The 20871-nt window shown below is 39.3% G+C and overlaps 1 long non-coding RNA gene across 1 annotated transcript; it reads right to left on the reverse strand.

Moving 5' to 3' along the window:
• Positions 1–2887: 2887 nt before the first annotated feature.
• On the reverse strand, positions 2888–6112 carry LOC147304492 (uncharacterized). Its single transcript, XR_015126816.1, has 3 exons — positions 5857–6112; positions 3068–3125; positions 2888–2994 (listed from the first exon to the last, which is right to left on the reverse strand). It is a non-coding gene; the product is annotated as an uncharacterized LOC147304492 (long non-coding RNA).
• Between the last annotated feature and the right edge of the window lie 14759 nt (positions 6113–20871).

Genomic DNA, 20871 nt, shown 5'->3' on the forward strand with positions numbered 1-20871 from the left:
GATCAGTTGCAAGTAGTTGCAGTGACCTGGCTGGTCACCCAGAGGCTAAGCGTGCCACACCCATAACCTCTGTGTGACCACTTTTGATCACAAGACAGTTGCGCAGTTTGTCTCCAAACACTTGCAGTGTGACTTGCAGTGACCGATTTGGAGTTTTGCTGTGCCGCCACCAACAGATTGCATGGAATTACCAACCTAATTCAGTTCAATAGCAAACTGAAGGCAGACTTATAATATATATCAGGGTTATATTATATAAAATATATATTATTGGAGATTTGTATCTATCGGAATTTCAGGAGCAGGACCACGCCTCCAAACACACTCCTTCCGGTTGTCATCTATATAGGTTCCCTCAGTTCTGCAAGCTGTTCATTCTCGTTTGCTTGCCCCACCCTCCCTCCTTGTTCTCAATTCTTTTATTTCTTCACTTCTATTTAGTAAATGGGGACCTGCCAGGCCCGGGAGCCGTCGCCAGTCCCCTTCGAGGTCTTCCCCAAACCACAGCTCAATTCATGTCCAAGCCATTCACCTTTACCTACTAAAATGCTGTCAAACCTAAAATGGGCCCAGCGAGTGAATATAAGACTGTGTGATTGCCATTTTATCACTGCCTTGGTGCACCAAAGTTGCTTTGAAGATGAGAACTCACTGGGGCAGGCTGCAGATGTGGTCCAGATTTTGGAAGCAACTATTTCAAAGTCAGCAGTTTATTAATCGCAATAACTTTGGTCATGCTGTGGTCTTCAACCGCTGTCTTCCCTAATGTAACTACAGCATTAATGTGGACATCTTTGCACTCTCTACTTCTGATGTAAGAAAAACATAAGTAACATTGAATCATTCAGACATATTTAAGATATGACAAAGATACACATTTTTTTAAGAGAGCACATCTCTTCAACTCTGTCCAGAAGGCTCCAAGTGTGTCACTAATTTACAGTTTTTTACAGCCGCTAGGACACATTTCACAATACTTAGGCCACTCTTGCAAAACTCTTCACACAATCCTCTTAACTGACCTTCAGCTTGGCAAAGCAGTTCATTTCACATTCAAAATGCACTACAACTACCAAAACACTTTATTCAGGTCTCAAATAAACTCATTCTTCCAGAACACTAGCAAAGGTTGACAGCCGACAAACACACTTTGTCACCCACAAAACAATGACCTAAAAAACACTAGCAACATGTAGCATTACACAGTGTTTTCTTGTGTAAAACAAGGACACATCTCTGTTTATAATTTCAATATATGTTACTGGAATGAATCAGACATCATGCAGAATTGGTTAATATTTGTTTATGTATTTTTATTTTTTTGCACTAAGTAATCCCAAAATACAAGAATTTGTATACACACCACCCACTGATACTCATACAATAGTAATGTTAATCTACTCGGTCTTCTCCATTTGGCCACAGGTTCTCATCCACATCACATCTTATGTCATCTAGGGCAATACACCTAGGAAAGAATCTTCTGGCATGCCAGAATTGAAGGAGTTGAAAAATTGAAGGAGTAACACCTGTGTAGATGTTCATCTACAATGAGAATCAGCTGTGACTGGTTAAACTGGATTTTTAGATTTAAAATATGTTTCAATAAAATATTGCTGTTGCATTTTGCTGTCTTTTTAAGTTTTGCATTGTGTTATTGTTTTGGCCATAAGTTTAACAGTTTTGAAAACAGTATGTAAGCACATGCAAAATGTCCTGTACGTACAAAGATTTTTGGCAGTTGTTGTGTCTGAGTGAGAAAATAATTCATGAAATTTGAGAGATGTAGTCATTGAATGCATTTTGTGCCAAAACAATGATAACTGATCCTCAGTTTAGCCCACATAGACTTCTGTTGTGCTCACTGTGTGAGGAGTTTTGCAAAAGTGACCTAAGTATTGAGAAATGTGTCCTAGCGTCTGTAAAAAACTGTAAAAGAAACCAAACACAACTGGACCAGTTTCTCTACTGGTTTCAGCTGTGCAGTCAAGCACACAAAGTGGTGGCACACTGCAAAGTATTACAAGACCGGTAGAGGAATTTGTGCACAAGGACTATACAGGTTTATACAGAGTTCGCGCCTGTGATATAAATTCACATCAACAGAACTTCACAAATTGACGTGTTTAGTCTTTTATTTTGAAAACTTTCTATATTCTTTATCATCTAGAACCCTTTTGCTCACACATTGAGATATTACATTTTATTGTGCAGAGAAGATGTCATTCTGGTCTTTTTTTGTTTAACTTCATTCATTCTATATAAAGATCAAACAGAATCTGAGTGTTTTTGCTTTCTGTTCTCTCTGCTGAGAAGGTGATTGGGTGCAGACTCCCATCTCTGCAGGACCTGTACACCTCCAGGACACTGGGGCGTGCAGCTCGGATCTCAGCTGACCCTTCTCACCCTGGACAAAGTCTGTTTGACCTGCTCCCCTCAGGCAGGAGGCTCCAGTCCATTCGCACCAGAACCTCTCGCCATAAGAACAGTTTCTTCCCCTGTGCTGTTGGACACATGAACAATAACCGTATGACTGTTGCCACCACTAACACATGACCCTACGCTGTGTTCACTTCATCATTCCATGTTTGGCACTGATCACCACCTGCACTCATCTTTCTACTTAGCACTTTTAATTCTTATTCTTATTTTTATTTTAATGTCTATTTTAGCGTAATTTATGACAGTATGTTTGCACTGAAGCACCGCAGCAATTTCCTAATGTTGTAAACCTGCTCAACATTTGGCAGTAAAACCCTTTCTGATTCTGATTACCAAAGTTTACAGCTCTTTCGATTTTATAGGACTAATCTGTATGCTGTAATGCTAGGACAAGAATACATACATAATTCATGTGTGAATCATGAGTCATTTATTAAGTAATGGTGATCACTTGTGTTCTAAAACAGAGGATAAGAAGAATGTAGAGGAAGAAGGCTGAGGAAAAATGGAAGGCCCCTTCAGCAAATGATAGCCTCAAGTCCTACACACCATCTGTGAGAGGAAAGATGCCTCAGGATTAAGTGTGTCTGTGCATTTTCTTGCATTTCTTTGAGTTTCTTTGTACCTTTGTCCTTCTCAGAACCCTTCCAGATTCACATGGCAGCGAACCCTTCCACGTGATGCTGAAAAACACAAAAAAGATAGATGAGCATTTAGTTCATAGGATAGGAGATGGCCCTGGGATATCATGAGTTTTAGTGTTAACAGTGTCATGCTGCTACAACTGAGAGATACGAGGAGCATTAAAGGACAGTGATGATTATGTGTAAATGTCACCGCTATCAGAAACACAGTGCAATTACATCTGTAATAGCATTTCAGCATAGTTGACAGGCAGTGCCGAGCAGCAGCTGAGTGTCCTCATTCAGTATTTGACTGTGATCCCATTTTCATGCGGGTCACAGTTGTAAAAAAAAAACAAAAAAAAACCCAAAAGCACGTCTTTTCTACTACAAATACATTTGATTTTCAATGAGCTAGGATCTCAATTATGTTGTTTTTTCTTTCTCCACCTACTACTTTCCTTCAAGAGAAGGCCACACACAAAAAATGCAAGGGCTCTGCAGGAAAACAAACAAAAACAGTGTCTGTGCAGTGGTTTCTGCTGCCAAACCTACAGCCACAGAGCTCCTGCTGCAGCACAGCCTGTGGTCTGTGTTTGTGTGTGTGTGTGAAGGAAGGTTAGAGAAGTGACAGACGAGACAGATTCTGATTCTGGTAACTCTACATTTTTGCAGCAACCACTGGCCACTGTTAGTGAAGCTGACTGGGAAAAAAATGTCAAGAATTCTCCTCAAATACCAAAAGAAAAAAGGGATCACGTTGACATCTCAGGTCTAAGATCTACCTTCAGCTGATAGTTAGTGATGATTAGAAATTATTCAGTTGTAGCAGAGAAATCCAGAGAAATCCAGAGAAAGTTGTGCAAGTTGAGAGGATATCACTCTAAATAAGAACAGCAAACATAAAGCTGTAGCAAGCAGCTAGGCTAGTCAGCTTTGGATAATTAGCACATGTTAAAAAAAACAAAGGGAAGCTAGCATGCCAGTAATACACCCGGTCAAAATCTGACTGCAGAAAGAGCTGTAACACAAACACATACAAAAAGAAAAGAGAGTTTATCTTTTTCATCAATTGGCTATCTCTCAGCTTTCCACTCTATGAAACAATGCAATTTTGTCCACACTGTGCATCTTCTCTGAAGTATTATCCAAGAGTTTCCTGGTATAACCTTGAATCTCAAATCGGAGTTCAAATAAAGTTCAACAATGCAAAAAGCAGTCCTAGATATTTGGTTCTTAAGAAAGGGAAGTCATGGGTGGAAACCCTGGGGCATGCTTTGCAGCAGTTTTGTTGCTTTTGGTCTTCACAAACATTCAAATGTCAGGGCAATAACATTCAAAGAAGGGGAAAAAAGAGACCAAAACAAGCTAGCAGCATAATTATCTATGCCAGTCAGATGATCTTTGAAAGTAACAAATATCCAGAGGGGAAAATAGTGGTGAAGCATGCCTTTCAATGGTGAACTTGACACGCATTTTGGCGATGAACAACTTCTCTTAGACATGTCTCAGCTTCTTAATTTGCCCCAGTGTTGAACAAATTTCTTAACCGACACACCTTAAGCCTAACAAACTGTTTGTCACATATAGAGATGTTGGATGAGTAAAGAATATGCTTCCATAAGGTGTGACTGGTGCTGTTTATATTTTTGTATCAGCTCTGAGAAGCATGTGGAAGTAAGTCAGCAATCTGCTTGTTTGTAACACTGATAAAAACCACAGGGCCAAAGCTATTTCTGTCTGCAAGTTCAAGGACCAGAGACAGAAAAACTATACAAAACAGCCAAAGTGCTTTAATTGTTAACACTGTGAATTTGTGGCAAAAATAGCAGATCTTCAAAACTGACAAGGACATAAAGTACAAACTAAAAAGTAAAAGTTTCATACCTTAAGCAAAATTAACCGAGGATTAGTCCCAATAATCGAGAAGTCCTGCAACGGATTTATGGCTCCCTGAGAATTGTGGTCATCATGAAATCAGTCTGCCTCTATGTTTCTAGTAAAAAGCTAAATTGTCATCACGTGACTGTGGAGGGTTTTTGGAATGCATTTTAGCAGATGCCACTAGCTAAATCCCTGCTAGTATATGATTGGTCAAAAGTACTGCAAGTGGACTACAAAGGGAAACAGGAAATGTTTTGTCCTTTGCCTACAGATTCTGTGGATTCACATGCAAAGCGAGAGAGTGTATATCCAGAGAAGAACTATGATGAGCTTTGCAAGCTAGCTGGAAGCTCAGTAGTTAGCAGTCAGCACAGTGTTCTCCCCATGATCGTGGGAGCATATCGCTAAATGCCTTCTGATCATTGGGCTTACTGACTTGGTAATATTTAGACTCAGCTGCAGTTTGATTAGACACTTGAAAAACAGCATTAAAACAAAACTACAATCTTTAAACAGAGCGATTTGATGCCTAAGCCAAATGGGCAAATGAGTCTGAAGATGCAAGCCCCAATCCCAGGGCATTTACAGAATCTTTTGAATATTTCTGATTACAAAGATAGATAAATATGTAAAAACAGTTTAGAAAATTAACATAGAAAATATGATCTTCAGGCTCAGCCCTCTGCCTCGATACAAATGCATTACTTGTGGCACTGGATCATTAAATTGCTTCCTATTGAATAACCCTTTAAGAAGTTTTACATTTATATCGAAAAATAGAATAAAAGATGGAATGACTATTAAAGTTTATTCACAGTGAATTTGTCACAGCAATGGTTTTATTGTAAATGTTAGTGAGATTTAAAAAGAAAACGTTTTAGCTCTTTTCACACCTTTACAGATTTACCTTGACTTGTTTTCAGCAAAGGACTTTTAGTTTTTGATTCCCAGTGTATGCCTCCACCACCAACAGCTCTTAATTCATCTTCCTTTTCCATTTCAGTGGAAAAAGCACAAATGCACTCAACCGAATGCTTCTTTTGCACAGCGCTGACTCAAGGCCTGCGACACTCATAGCTTCTATTCAAACTGTACATCAATCAGCAGGATTCAGTGGCTAGGTAAAAGGCAGAGGAGTGGAGACCTGAGAGCTCTCGTTGGACTTCAATGCCACAATGGTAAAACTGGGTCACTGGGAAAGAGTGCACAGCTATGGAAACCCCACTGTCTCCGTGGTAACCACAGTGTTGACACAGCTATTACCTCCTCATCTCAGCAAATACACCATTACAGGAAAGCGGCATGTTGCACTGTATGCAGGATGGATCATAAAATAATCTCATAGCATGGCTAATTCACCATTACATTCACCCCTCAGTATTTAGTCTTTCTCCCTGCTACCGGTATCGGTGAGGAACCGTGAATCATTTTAACATGTAGCAGGAATTTATATTTAATACAGTTCTGTGAAGTGAATTGTGAAGTAAACTTTGATGTGATAAGTCACATACAGGTCCGTACTTCTGTTCTGAACATTGTAAATTTAATCTTCAAAGAAGCAGATTTGTGGCCAGATACTGTTTCCAAAATTGCTGTTGAAGTGACTCTGAACGAGATGCTTTTATTGAGTGATTAAGAAGTCAGACAACTATCTGAAAACAATCTGAAGGTTATACTGGAGGAGGCTTGTCCATCCATCTTTCAAGTTGTTCATCTATTTTCTTTTGCTTATGTGAAGTCATGTGTTTTTGTCAGCAGGCTATGCAGAATATTCCAGATTTCCAGTATTGTTTTGGAAATCTGCCATGAGGTTAGAATAGATCAGGTCTCTCAGATCTCTCCTGGATCTAACATTTGGTCTCTTCCCAGTAGAGTGCACCTAAAAAGGTCTCTCCACATGTCCATGCTCTTTATCCCATCTCTCAGGCTGAATCCATCCTTCATGAACGAAACAATCTTCAGCTGCTTTTTTCAGTCACTAACAAGACCTGCTGACTTTATAGGTGAGGTTTGGGACATAGACTAATGTATTGCACCTACATTTCTGTGGATGGTGTCCCAATCCCAATCCCAATCCCAATTCAGGAGACTTCAGTGGAATTCCTCAATTTGTAAAGAAAATAACCAAAAACAAGATATTTTAGGGTTGCTTTCATACTTGAACTCTCTGCTGTACTCAACTCTAAATCTCTTTAATGTGAACGTTCAGTGCAATATTCTTGGGTCTGTTTGGAATAGTGTATAAATCAGAGGTGTGGACTCGAGTCACATGACTTGGACTCGAGTCAGACTCGAGTCATTAATTTTATGACTTTAGACTTGACTTGAAAAAATGTTCTAAGACTTGTGACTTGACTTGGACTTTTACACCAATGACTTGGGACTTGAATTGGACTTGAACCGGTTTACTTGAAAAGACTTGATATTTTACCCCAAATATAAAATTTAACATGCATATTATATAGAGATTGAAAATGTGACGTCATTCACGGGTAGAACCGCAAAGGATTCTGGGAACTCGTGGCAAGCGGTACTAGCGCACGCAGGCTTTCAATTAAAATCAGTTATACAGCGATAAAAAGAAACACAAAAATGTCAAGAAGCTGTTGTATTATTAACTGCAATAGCCGGTCGCATGACAGCCACGGGAAGCCGACGGGTAAAGAGATCGGTTGTTATCGGATTACGTCGCTGAAGAGAAATTGTTCGAGCCATGTTTCCGAAGTAACAAAGAGGCGACTGGATTGCAGCCATTCAAAGACCAAATATAACGTCCCAGAACACTCCAGCTCACAGGTTAGTCTGCTCCAAGCAGTTCCACAAAGGTCAGTCTGCTGTTGTAGTTAATACGTCATTTTTCTTAACATAATTGGTGATATAGGTTACAAGCAAGTCTGGCGCTGAACAGAAATTGTCGCGCTATGCTCCTTTGTTTATTGTGCATAAATAGTGAATTGTCCTGACACAATATTGCGTTTCGCTTCTGTTATTATGGTACATTGACAAAAACATATACTTTTATTCACAGGATAAAACAGTTGTTTTGTATCACTAATTGCCCAGTGCGATTACAGCATACAGTATTATTGTCACTGCTACATTTCTGTGATGCTACCAGAAATTATTTCCACTGCTAATTAATTACCATTGAGCTCAAAGGTCCTATTAATAAACGGTTAACGAATGTGTATTTATGACGACGATTTGTGAGACTGGTAAACTTATGATACGTACGATGGTCTTTACTTTCTACACGGTGCATTTCAAGGTCCTGCACCCATCCGTCGGTAAACTGTACCTGGGCTTGTTGCAGTGACCGGAAGTTACTAAACTTCATGAGTGTATGCACTCACTCCAAGAAGCGTATAATTATAAATATGCATATAAATATGCTACGATGAGATAGCTGACTTCATCTAACTAGCAAATGTTTTCCAGGCTACGTTGGTGATGCAGTTTTTTTTTTTAATGATATTTTTAAAAAAATATCATTTATTTATGTATGATATTTTTGTCATGCGATTTTAAAGCCAGTCCTACAACCGCATCCAAGAATAACATGCAGCTTATCTCAGAACTGTCGGTGAAAATTATTCTTGGAGCTAGGTTTAATTGAGCTGCATTTTAAAGAGGTGCAATTTCACAATTTGTGTATATTTTCTAAGTTCACTATTTTGTCATGTGTTGAGAAAAACACAGATTTAAAAATTACATGGTCTAATATTTACATTTAGCATAAAACTGCAACATGCTTTTTTTCGTTTTTTTTTTTAAAGACTCGAAAGGACTTGAAATTCAAAATTTCAGACTTGTGACTTTACTTGGACTTTTACACCAGTGACTTGAGACTCGACTCTGACTTGCCTGACATTACTTGAGACTTGACTTGAGACTTGAGGATAAAGACTTGAGACTTACTTGAGACTTGCAAAACAATGACTTGGTCCCACCTCTGGTATAAATAAAAGTCAGCTAACTTGAGTCCAGTATCCCTTCACGTCTGCTTCTTTAGATTGTCTCCCCAAAAATCTGTGGATGCACATGGATGTTGCCATTCACATAGACCTCTTCAAGCCATTCTCATTAATGGGGATGAAAGCTGCTGGTGTGTCTCAGTTATACACAATTTGCCTTTTGGCAGTGATGAACACAAAAACCAATGTCGAACACTGTCGGGAGCATGGCTGGTTAACAGGTAGTGATCTAACGCTGAGTGTATGGATATGCTGGCCCATCAGAACCATACAAACAATAGCACATAGTAGCTCACACACAGCACACAAACTGACATGAAAAACAGAGAATTGAGTGGACACTTTTGACACTGCCAGGCAAAATCTTCGTTTTGTTAAAATCTTTATCTTGGATGGAGTTTTTCAGCAAATACCTGATGGCCTTTATGTGTAAATGGTAAGTGGCCTGCATTTGTATAGCGCTTTTCTAGTCCTTAAGGACCCCAAAGCGCTTCACACTACATTCAGTCATTCACCCATTCATTCACACACTGGCGATGGCAAGCTACATTGTAGCCACAGCTGCCCTGGGGCGCACTGACAGAGGCGAGGCTGCCGGACACTGGCGCCACCGGGCCCTCTGACCACCACCAGTAGGCAAACATGGGGTTAGTATCTTGCCCAAGGATATTTGGCATGCAGCCAGGAGGCAGCCTGGGATCGAACCACTGACCTTCAGATTAGTGGCTGACCTGCTCTGCCACCTGAGCTACAGCCACCATGTGTGGAAGAAAGGCGCCAAAGCACATAGAAAAAAATCTTTTTACCATAATACCTGTGCATGTGTGGACAGGGCCTCAATGCAAAAGGTGCATTTCAACCTAAAGTATAATCTTTTCCTTGCTATAAGCCTTATCGAATAGTTTCATTGTTGTTGGGGTATCTCCAGCATTGTACACATTAATCATATGTAATATAAAGTACCGAAAAATTCAGAATATATGAACCTCTTTTGCATCAAAAATGCCCATTCTTATTATTAGGGTTTAGTCTGGCTGATAATAAAACAAATCTAAATATATAAAAGCTTCATATGGTTTGCGAAGCTTCAAGAAGACTTTGTTTTACTGTATCTGCAGTATCTTTCACTGTTTGTGATATACATCGCTCAGACTGCAGGAACGATTCACATATAGTGTGTATATCATTTGACTGATGTCCATCAGGCTCTGGCTCTGGTTCCCACATAAACACATCCTTGTATGCAACCATGCACACAAGTATAGGCACACGTACACACTCAGGATTATAATCAAATTTTTCCCTTCATTAGTGGGAGAAGGGTTTGTGACATGGACAACTTTGTCACACTGTGATGTTCACCTCCTGATCTCTGACTAAGCAACAGAGCGTGTATGCACGCGCTTGTGTGTGTATGTGTAATATGCAGGTCACTGGCTACAGAAGAGGGTGAATTTGGCTGGACTTGATTGAAACTGGCGGTTAATTCCAGGGCTTCCCACTGAGATTAGAAGAGAGATAGTGACAGAGAGGCAAAGACAGCGCAAGAGAGGAAGGAGGGGGTAGAGGTTAGAGCAGACGAGAGGGGAGGAAATGAATTGGCAATAGCTTGTCTGTCTCTATCCCTCTAAGTGTAGAGTGTGTGAGTGTGCAATGATGTATGAATGAGCGAGACGAAAAGGGAAGAGCACAAAAACGAACAAGAAATAAAATCTCACATCGTATGCCAACCAGTTAGTTTTAAAAACTGAAAACTGTATTTGTATTATTTATACTCAATAACAGATGATGTATGCTTTGCAGTGAGGACACTGTTCCAGGGGAAAGTTGTTTAAGGTTTCCACATCTCAGAAAACCTGGAGCTTTTTTCTACTGTACAAAGTCCTGGATAGAGAGAGAAGTAGAATGATGGCCTGACAACCGAATGAATAAATCCATATAGTTCAGTTTTATTTATGTAAACAACAACAGTCACTTTGAGCTGCTTTATATTGGAAGGTAAACCCCAAGAATAATACAGAGATAATTAGACGACACCCTATAAGTAAGCACTTGGCACAGTGAGAAGGAAACATTGCCTTTTAACAGGAAGAAACCTCTGGGTCAGCCAGGCTGAGGGAGGGGCAGCCATAAGAATTATGAAGGACCAGATGAACCTCTAATGTCAGAAAGACAGTACATAGAGCTGAAATATCCTGAATACTGTGCAAAACTGAGGGGGGTAATACACAAAAAGCCACTTCAGGTCGACTCCAGAAGCAAGATGAGCCGTGATATCACCTTTGTGGATTAACTGTCACCATCTTTCCAGAATTGACTGTTTTTGATCAAGAAGTTGGCGTCCAGAGTTATCTCCTAATTCTGTTTAGCTGTTGAGGTCGACACAGTTGACACAGATTCCTTGGGGGTTGTGTCAGGAACGACACCCTGCTTGGGAAAAAAAATCACCCATATGTGAAGCTGCCTGTTTTTGTGGCACCTTGCGAAGAAGTGAGCAGCAGAATGAAGCCATACATTAAAACAAACAACAAAAAACAAGAGTTTGTTGTGAGTTCATAAACCAATGGCGCTGTGATCATGTTCATCTTTCATCTACAGCCTAAGCATAGATAGGCTGTAAAAAGAAACATAGCTCTATTTCTTTTTATTTAAATGGCACACAAAACATTCAGTTGGCAACAATAAACAGCAAACCTCACATTGGTTTATCAGTTAAATTTGTCTGCATAAGATGACTCTGGTCAAAAAACTTTCACCTTTTTCTATATGATCTCACCAGATACTGATGAGTTATCTTGTGCATGATGTCACTGCACGGAGGATGACGGGAGAAAAGGATAAAGATGAACAGAAAATACCAATGTGCCATATTCACATGTTCCCAGTGTGTTACTTTCTTTAAATCTGTGTCTTTATGCAGCTGAGTATCTCAGCTCCGGCCTCCTTACAGCTGTTACCAGCTCCTGGTGGTACAAAGGGTTTTGGGGGGAAGTGAAGGGACGTAAAAAGGAAACTAAATAAAGTAAGTTGACTGGAAAGAGGAGGAGAGGTGTCAGGAGGAACGAAGCTCCTGCGTCGCCCTGCCAAAATCCATGTGCGTGTGCAATTGTACGCGCGTGTATGTGAACGTGCATTGTCCATTTATTCTCAACTAATATCCCCAGTGCAGACTCGATCAATATGGCCTATTATCTCCCTGAGGACAATGCATCGAGTGTATGGGTGCCATCGCTCTGTGTGTGTGTGTGAGAGAGAGAGAGAGAGAGAGAGAGGGCATGTAATTGTGTGTATATATAGACATGATTTGCATATTTTAAAGTAAACAAATGCAAATAATCCTCCTATGGTAGCATCACTGCAGTGATGGGAGTTCCCTTATTTTCAGCAGAATCGGGATTAGCTTCACATGTTTGGAAAATGTTGGAGAAATATCGCAGCAGCTGCAGCGTAAAGTGTAGAGGTGGGGGCAGTCGTTGGCAAAGAAACGCCAAACATTAAGGCTTTTTAGAGTAAGCATAAATTTTGAATGATATCAGTAAGGGCATATCACACAAAACCATAAAAGCAAATTAATTACACAATCAGATTATGACATCTTTTTGCATGCCCCATGTCATGTCTGCATGGGTTGGCTTGCGTTTGCTGAGACTTCCCGTCATCCTCCCCGATCCACGATGTGAAAAATTCATGCATCTTCCAAGCAAAGAGCTGGGAATGATTAAACATTCAGATTCCCAGCTCTGAAAATGGAAGCTGAAGTGGTCTCTGTTACCGTGAGTATGTGCAGGCTCGGTCCTAAGAGGTCAAACTCAATGCTAAACTACCTATTTCTCCTTTCACATGTGACAGAGACGCATGTATTTTCTTTTCCACACGCAAACGATGCTCACTGCGAAAAAGCATGTGTGCATGCAGAATGAAGAAACAGAAAGACAGTGCGGGAAATAGTTTGTGGAAAAAAGGGAAGACAGGGAGCTGGAAGGATGGAGAGCGAGTTAAAAAGAGAGAGGAGGGAGCTGATTTGAATTTTCCAAGTCTCGCTGATAAAGAATGAAGTGGACAGGGAGAAGGAAAAATGGCTCTCAGTTCATACTTCAAATACCTTCTTTGCAGCTGATCCATAGATGAGACAGGCACGACATTTAAAACTTAACATCTCTCCCAGCATGCACACACAGCATGCAGATTTAGTTTGGATTTATTCCATTGAATGGAAGGAACACAAAACTTATTTTTAGACTATAAGTTATCAAGTTAAACAAGTTGAAACACATATACTTGTAACTTGATTTGAACTTTATTTAAGTTGAGCAAAATGATACAGATTTTTACCTTTAGAATTGGGTTAGATTCACATTATGAGCGCATATAGGTGGTTTGGCATGTTCTAGTGTTTAATATTTTTAATTCCAAGATCACTTCAGAGGTGTTTGGCAGCAAATGTGATCACAGAAAAAAGAACAAATTACATGCTTCTGTCTTTCTAATTCTAGTTTAACTTAGCATTTCATGACCAGAGAGTTAAAAACTGTCTAAATCCTTTCATCTGTAATAAAATGATCAGTGTTGCTGCTCTGCCAGGTGTAACAATGAAGTTTACCACCAAGGCATCCATGAAACAGAATTTATTAAATTTAACGGAGTTAGGTCGCTAGCAGGGAGTTAGGTCGCTAGTTTCCATCTAAATATAATATACCGTGTTCTGACTGAGAGATTTCTGAGACAAATTAAGACGTACAGCTCAACTATTGAGCTATTTGTTTTGTGCATTTTATGTTCAATATAGGTATTTGTTGTGCCTGAAAATGAACAAATAAATGAATGAAAAAATGAATGAATGAATTTCCAACATAAATGAAGACAGGAAAGTAATCAGCGGTGACTTTTGTAGTGTTACTGAAGTTTGGCTAGCTGGTCTATAACAATGTGCTACGTGATCGCTAGCGACACAGCTATGCTAGCATAATATAAACAGTGAAGCTGGACGATGAACACTAACATTTTTCCACTCGATAAAATAACTTTTATCGAGGGTTTCCGAAGGTTCGGGACAAATGCAATCGCATGGCAGGATGCTATAAACAGACCGAACTTCAGTCGGGAGAACAACTGAGATAATACATCCACAATACGAGGTTAGTCGTTAATATACTGATGCATGGGCTGAGCTGTGGTTACATCGGAAGGTTTTAAAAACTGAGCTTTAAAATGATTAGCGGTAATAAAAACTGAGAGAGGCCGACAGTGATCACTGACTGTTTCTACGGGCTTGTTGAGATTAAATAGCACAAGATACAAAGCATTAAAACATGTTAAAAACACAACAGCCTTATTAAACGCAGAGTAGTTTGGGCCCGGAAGCCCGATTCATCACGTCATCACTTAAAGACTGGATTGTTGCAGTGCCGTATACTTCTTTGCTACCAGTTTCACCTAGCAACAGTAAGCAACCTCCTACAACTACTTGCTAACTGATCCTGGAATACCCATTTTTCTCTAGTAACTAGTGGTTACTAGGGGGTCACTAGTGTCTCGCGGTGTTTTACTGTGGCTTTTGCGATTATTTACAGCAACTTCCAGCTGCTTACAACCACGTGAGTATTCTTGGCTTTCTGACTGTATTCTCTGCAGGCATAGACTTTCTCTGTAGCCTTTTCTACCTCTCATTAATAAATCTGTAATATAATACTAATCATTAATAATCACTACTTTCTAAACCGCTTGTTGCCTAATGATACTGTTACATAGAAATGAAATACTGCAACACTGTTCATGTAAAAACATTGTTTTTTTCTGTCTTATAAATGGGTGTTACTATTACATTAAAAAATGTCAATACTGGCATTTTTTTTTATCAGCCTGACTCAGTGAGACACAGGCTGACTAAGAGAAAAGCAAAGCCTATGTACTTGTGGGATTTCATTTGACATGAGAGAATAAGGTAATCTATTAGTGGCCTGGTGCCATTTATCGGCACAGTATTAAATCCTGACGTCACATGAGCTGCAGAATGGTCTCAGATTACTGGGAATTAAGATTAACCATCAGGGTTTAATCTCATAGGCTACAGGTATAAGACGGTGAATAAACATGTGCCCTGATATGTGGCTGGGTGACATCTTAACGGGATGATTTCACGCATAAAGACACAATGAATTCAATGGATGTGACTTCACCCATATAGCACAGAGAGTTCACACATGCAGCGACAGCACAGAGAGGAAAACACACCCAGATTACAATGAATGCTTATAGACAAAACTTGCACAACTTGCATGCTGTCATGCATGAGATTTTATAATGTTTACTTGTCTTAAGATTTGTAATTAGAATTTGAATGCAAACGGCAATATGAATATGAAACTGTGCTTTTTACCATTAACTTTACCAAGTTGCTGCTCTTTAAACTGAAAGTTTAAAAGAGCCTTCTTCATCAGCGTAAGCTACCAGTCTATTATCTCTGTGCTTGGAATTCATAATTCCTTTTAATCTGCTTGCACAGGCCAGAAACAGATCCAGTATTTCAGAGCCTTTTGTCAGCTTTAGGATCCTGTCAGACGTATAATCTCCGTCTCTCGTGCTATCTTGCCAACTCTCCTGTATCCAGGAACATTGATGTTGTGACAACAAGCCTGACCCTAATATTTTAACACTGAAATTTGCTCATGCTATTAATTTGTATCCTTTAAAAAAAAAACAGTAACAAACATGTTTTCAACATATGAACCCCTGGATAAGATTTACATATAGATACGAATAGAAAAATCAGAGCTGACTTCACACAGCCATGAAAATATTAATGGTTACTATAGTTTTAAAAGAGAAACTTTCCCATGATCCAATGCAACATGCTTTGAAAAGTAAAATGCTGAATGATGATGTATGCCTGTTGCTTTATTTTATTGTTACTTGTTTTTAATCCAAAAGCAATGCAGAAGTCTGGCGTTTTCTACTATTTTAACTAACCAGAATATTGCTGCAATATGGCAGTGTAACAGTCACATCACACAATCTGTTCGTGTGATGTAATTTTTAAATGCAGACAGATTGCCAACACATTGCAATCAATCTGCATCAGTCTGAGCTGATGAGCGACGCATATCTTTGCAGTAGGGGACCTGACTCAGATGGTGATTCTGGTTATATTCCTATATAAAAGCAAGGTTGTTCATTTGTACTGACACTGCCATCCTGCAGCCACTGCGTGACTATTTGAAGTCAGTGCGCATGCGCCAACCAGCGTGCAGCCTGTTACAGTTAAATATTTCCCCCAGGGATCAATAAAGTATTCTGATTCTGATTTGAGGAGGAATTTCTAAAGTTGTGAGGATCTAGCTCAACTTAATAGAAGGCGTTAAAGTAAAGAGTAAATAGCAGTGGTGTGTAATACTGCAAATGTTGGTATCGATAAAGGGCCACTACACGATACCAATACAGACACTTTTAACCTATAAAGCCAGCTTATACATGGGAGAGCAGTGCATCATGATTTATGAGATGACTTATCATTAATTAATTAATGAATTTACAAATTCTGAACACATTTTAATCAATAAATCACTGTGATTTTTACTTTCCATAATAATTAAAACAAATCAGCCTTTGTTTGTTTTGGAGACCTGGAATGTAAATGTGTCTGTCTCCAAAGCATCCTGGGTCAGTTTCTCTTGTTTAAATGAGCTATAAATAATATAGATGTGGCAGTCAACACAAGAAGGTTCAGACATTTTTCATAGTGCATGTTTTTCCGTTTAAGAAAAATTGTTTAACCTGATTCAGTGTGTTACATTCTGAGCTTAGTGAACAGAAACAAAGTATTCATCTTATTGCACTAGTACCAACACCAGTACCAGTGTTGGTATCAGTACTGTCAATATTTGGATCCCCCCCAACCTCTAGTAAATGGACCGCTACTTATATAGTGCTTTCCTACTCTGAGCACTCAACGTGCTTTTTACTAAAAGCCCGAGTCATTCACACACATATAGTTACCCTAATGCAAATTTTTGTATATGTATATAGCAATAGATTTGCAATTTTTTCTTATTTATCCAAATTAATTGCATTTTATCTCAATCGGATTGCATGTAATTGCCTACTTACCCCTTTTAATCACGAACCTACTGTCATTTTATCACCATCTGGACACTGAAGTGGCTTTAAGGATGGAAGCTAACTGCAAGTGGTCACAAACCTGCTCCCCGTATTCGAAGCAACCATTTTGAAGGCAACAAGACAATAAGGTGCTTGTACAAAGTCACAATAATTGTGGTTGAGTTGAAGCGATTCTCAATTACTTTCTCAAAGTGATTTACCCATTCTAATGGATATGGCAACAGTAACGTTAGTGCAGCATTGTTGAATAATAGATTCATAACACCTGGAGATATCAGTGCTGACAGATAGCCTACATAAAATTTTGATATCATTCTAAACAAACAATAAAACCAAACATTGGATTTGATTTTCGCTGACTTTAAGATTAGACTTGGGTAAGTCTTACAATTACAATCAATATTTTCTTTGTCCTTCACAGTTTATATGTTTAATAATCAAATATTATCACACCATGAGCAATTATTGACTCACCGAATAACTGAAAACATGAGACAAGAAAGATGTTCTGAAATATGCACAACTGCTTTTGAAACACCAAAAATATAATTGCTGAGTGTTTTTGCAGATTTTACTGGTGCCAGGTTTCCAGGAAAAAAGGCTTTAAAAATAACACTAGTTCCTTGTTCTGTCAGCCAAGTGTGTTTTTAAACCTCTATAAAACTTCAAGTTCAAACAACAAATGAACCTCATTGAGATCTGCAATGAGATTAAAGAAAAAAGAGATGAAAAAAAAAGAATGTCGATATCAGATTGAATCTGATTTATCCCCCCGTTCCAAAAACCAGATAAGAAATGTCACATCAGCTGAATTTTATGTTTTCATAGACCAACCTGTAAATCGCTCAGTAATGAAACTGTTGCTGTTCTATGAAAGCAATCCTTTGAAAGTGCCATAACCCTCCCCATAGCATTCTCGTGAATCAACTATGTCCCACAAATCCTGCATGTACAATATAGACTCTGAGCACCCTCCCTGTTCCCCCCGTGTCCGTGCTGATAAAGAAGTGACCAGCGACTGAACAGGGGGGTGAATTGACCACTGTGGCATACAGACAGAGCTGCATTGTTTGCAGCTGATCATAACAATAGGACCTCTGTCAGAAGAGATCATCTGTTTTCCTGGCTAGTTGACCTGCTAATAGGGCTACTTATGCGTGGTGAATGGGCTGGAGCCAAGTCGCAAACAAACGAGGAAGAAACCCACAAACGGACAAACAAGCAGGCTGGAGTGGGCATGTGTTTCAGCACCATATGTGTGTGTGCATGCCGCTAAAGACGGTTTTAAACCTAAAAAGTCTACATGTGCAAGTACACTTGGATGTGCAAGGAGATACAAGATCACAGAGAAAGAGAATGAGGATTAAAGGCTTTACATCCACCTTCTAACTGTCTACTGATGAGGAGAGGTGTGAGAGGAAAGACAAAGACGGTAAAGAGAAATAGACAGAGAGAGAAAGAGAGAGGAAAGATGGAAAGAGAATAAGCACACGCCCAACATTTTCCAGGTCAGCCCAAATGCCCCGGGCTAAACTCGCCGTTCTGTTACTGCTTTTCTTCTCCTTTCCCCCCTCCTCCTCTTATTCTCTCCCTAACTCGCCCAGGGGCAAAGTCGAGCTGCAACAGGATTCAGTTGTTCCCACGGAGACTGGAGAGACGGTGCTGCCATGGCAACGAGGCATCGCTTGCTGGAGCGGAGAGCCACTCCATTCCTTTGCCTCTCTACTTTCATATCACTCCACCTCTCACTCTTTCCTCTCTTCCGTAAATCTTGAAGTTGTTTCCCTTTAATCTTTTTTTTTTGGCTTTCTTCCTTTCTTCCTTGCCTCCTGTGCTACTCTGCTCATCGTCCCCCATGCATTCTTCACGCCATAAGTAGAGTGCGGCTGCTTGTCAAACAGCCATAATTAAACAGCTCAAACAACAGCACTTCTCACGGAAAGAAGGCCAGACTCTCACTTCACACATCTCACTTCATACTTTCACTGAGTGGCTGGAAAGAGGAAAACATTTGGATCGAATTGCCGAGCTCAATTACACTCTCTAAATTAATTCAGTAGTCCGAGGCAGAGGTGCCAGCAGAGGTTGGAGTCTACAGAGAAAGCCGTTCTAATAGTACTGAACAGTCAGCAAATTTTTTAACACTCTGAAATCCTCGGGAATTCGTAGGAAAAAAAAATCCCCAAAAATTCAAACAGTTGGACCCAGTACCACCTACATTACAACGACTGGGTATACACTTTTAATTATAATAACTGGAGGCATTTTGATTATTAATTACATTTTAGTATAAACGGCTAGGTGATAAGTTAGGGATAATACTGTGAAAAAGGAAACAGTGCCAATAACATTTGGCTAACATTAAAATAATATTATATATGGTTTATTTATCCCAAAAGTTTGGAAATGACCAAACTGCCCAGGCATTTAAAAAACAACTAGCCCAATAAAACGAATACAGTAAAGAAAGTAAAGATAATAGTTACAAAGACGGAAAGCACTCAGTGAAATAGAAAATAGGAAAAAGTGAAAAGCAGAATAAAATGAATTAAAATGTAAAAGAAGAAGCTTTACTTAAAATCTAGTAATTCAATGCAGGTATTATTGTGTTGAGTTTCTATATCTATCCTTGTGGCCTCAGAACTCAAACAGATGTTACAAAGAAAGTGTACAGCTGCATGTCCAGTAAGTGGTTCAGAGGATTGTAAAGATGTACATATTATTCATAGCAGTCATTGGTTACAGTGAATGGTCAAATGTCTGCATCCAAATAATTGCATCAGCTGATGGAGGAATCCAGAGAGTGTATTGATTCAGAATTCCATCGTCAAATAAATCAATGTATAACACAGCTCGAGGTTCAATATTCAAGACAGGGATATATGTGTATAGATATAGATAGATAGATATTTTTAATATATATATTTTTAAAAAGCTGCTGTAACAGACTGCCATTGATGGGGGAAAACATTTGCATTAAAGGCTTTATATAAAGAAAGTAGAACAAAAATAGCTTCTAACTTCTTTATGCATTTTGTAGATTGTTTTACAGCATATTTAAATTCATAACTTAAAGATAACCATACAGTGTATATAAACAATGGCTCATCATATTTAAATATATGTTTAAGTGTTCTCTGTTTAATTATAGGAGTAAGTTGTTTATTTTTTTGCATTTTTATCTTCATGTATTTCATTAGCCTTTTGTGTCTGTAGTTCTTAGTCCCAGTTTCTATTTATATTAGAGTTTATTTTGATCCCCCAGCGTCTCTTTTTATCTCTCCCTGGCTTAAATTCCCTCATGTTCAGCGTTTCCATTCATTTCCTGTTTCACTTTGCTAATAACACTATCTTGTGTGTTGTCTGTAGATTTTTTCCCCCCTTTTTGTGTTGTTTACCTTGATTCTGTCCAGCTGTGTTTAGTTTTCCTCCTGTTTTCACTTCCCTTGTTACCTGATGTGTAAGTACAGCATCAGTTTTCCCATGTTTCCCACTTGGGTATTGTTAAAAAAAGAATGGACCCAGGAGACTGTGAGGGTTTTCAACGACAGTAGGTGGCTTTCTCCTTTATAAAGAGGACTGTGTAACTGAAACCATGACTCACCCCTGAGTATGAACCTAACATCAGGGGGACTCCCGTGGTCTTGAATAACTCCACCAAAAGTGCATGATTATAGGGGATGCCAGGCCCACATACTGCTGTGCCCTTCCGGCAGTACCTAGGCTGTGTGTTTTGTGAACGAGACACTCTGATTACTTGGAACCCCGGGCGAGCAGATATTAAAAAAGTACCTGGTACCAGGTAACCAGGTTACATTAGGTACCAGGTACTA

This window comes from Aulonocara sp. 'chitande type north' Nkhata Bay, linkage group LG22 (assembly GCF_057382095.1).
Source record: "Aulonocara sp. 'chitande type north' Nkhata Bay isolate Kocher_YH1m ecotype deep benthic linkage group LG22, A_spYH_male_GT1.1, whole genome shotgun sequence".
Taxonomy (NCBI): Eukaryota; Metazoa; Chordata; class Actinopteri; order Cichliformes; family Cichlidae; genus Aulonocara; species Aulonocara sp. 'chitande type north' Nkhata Bay.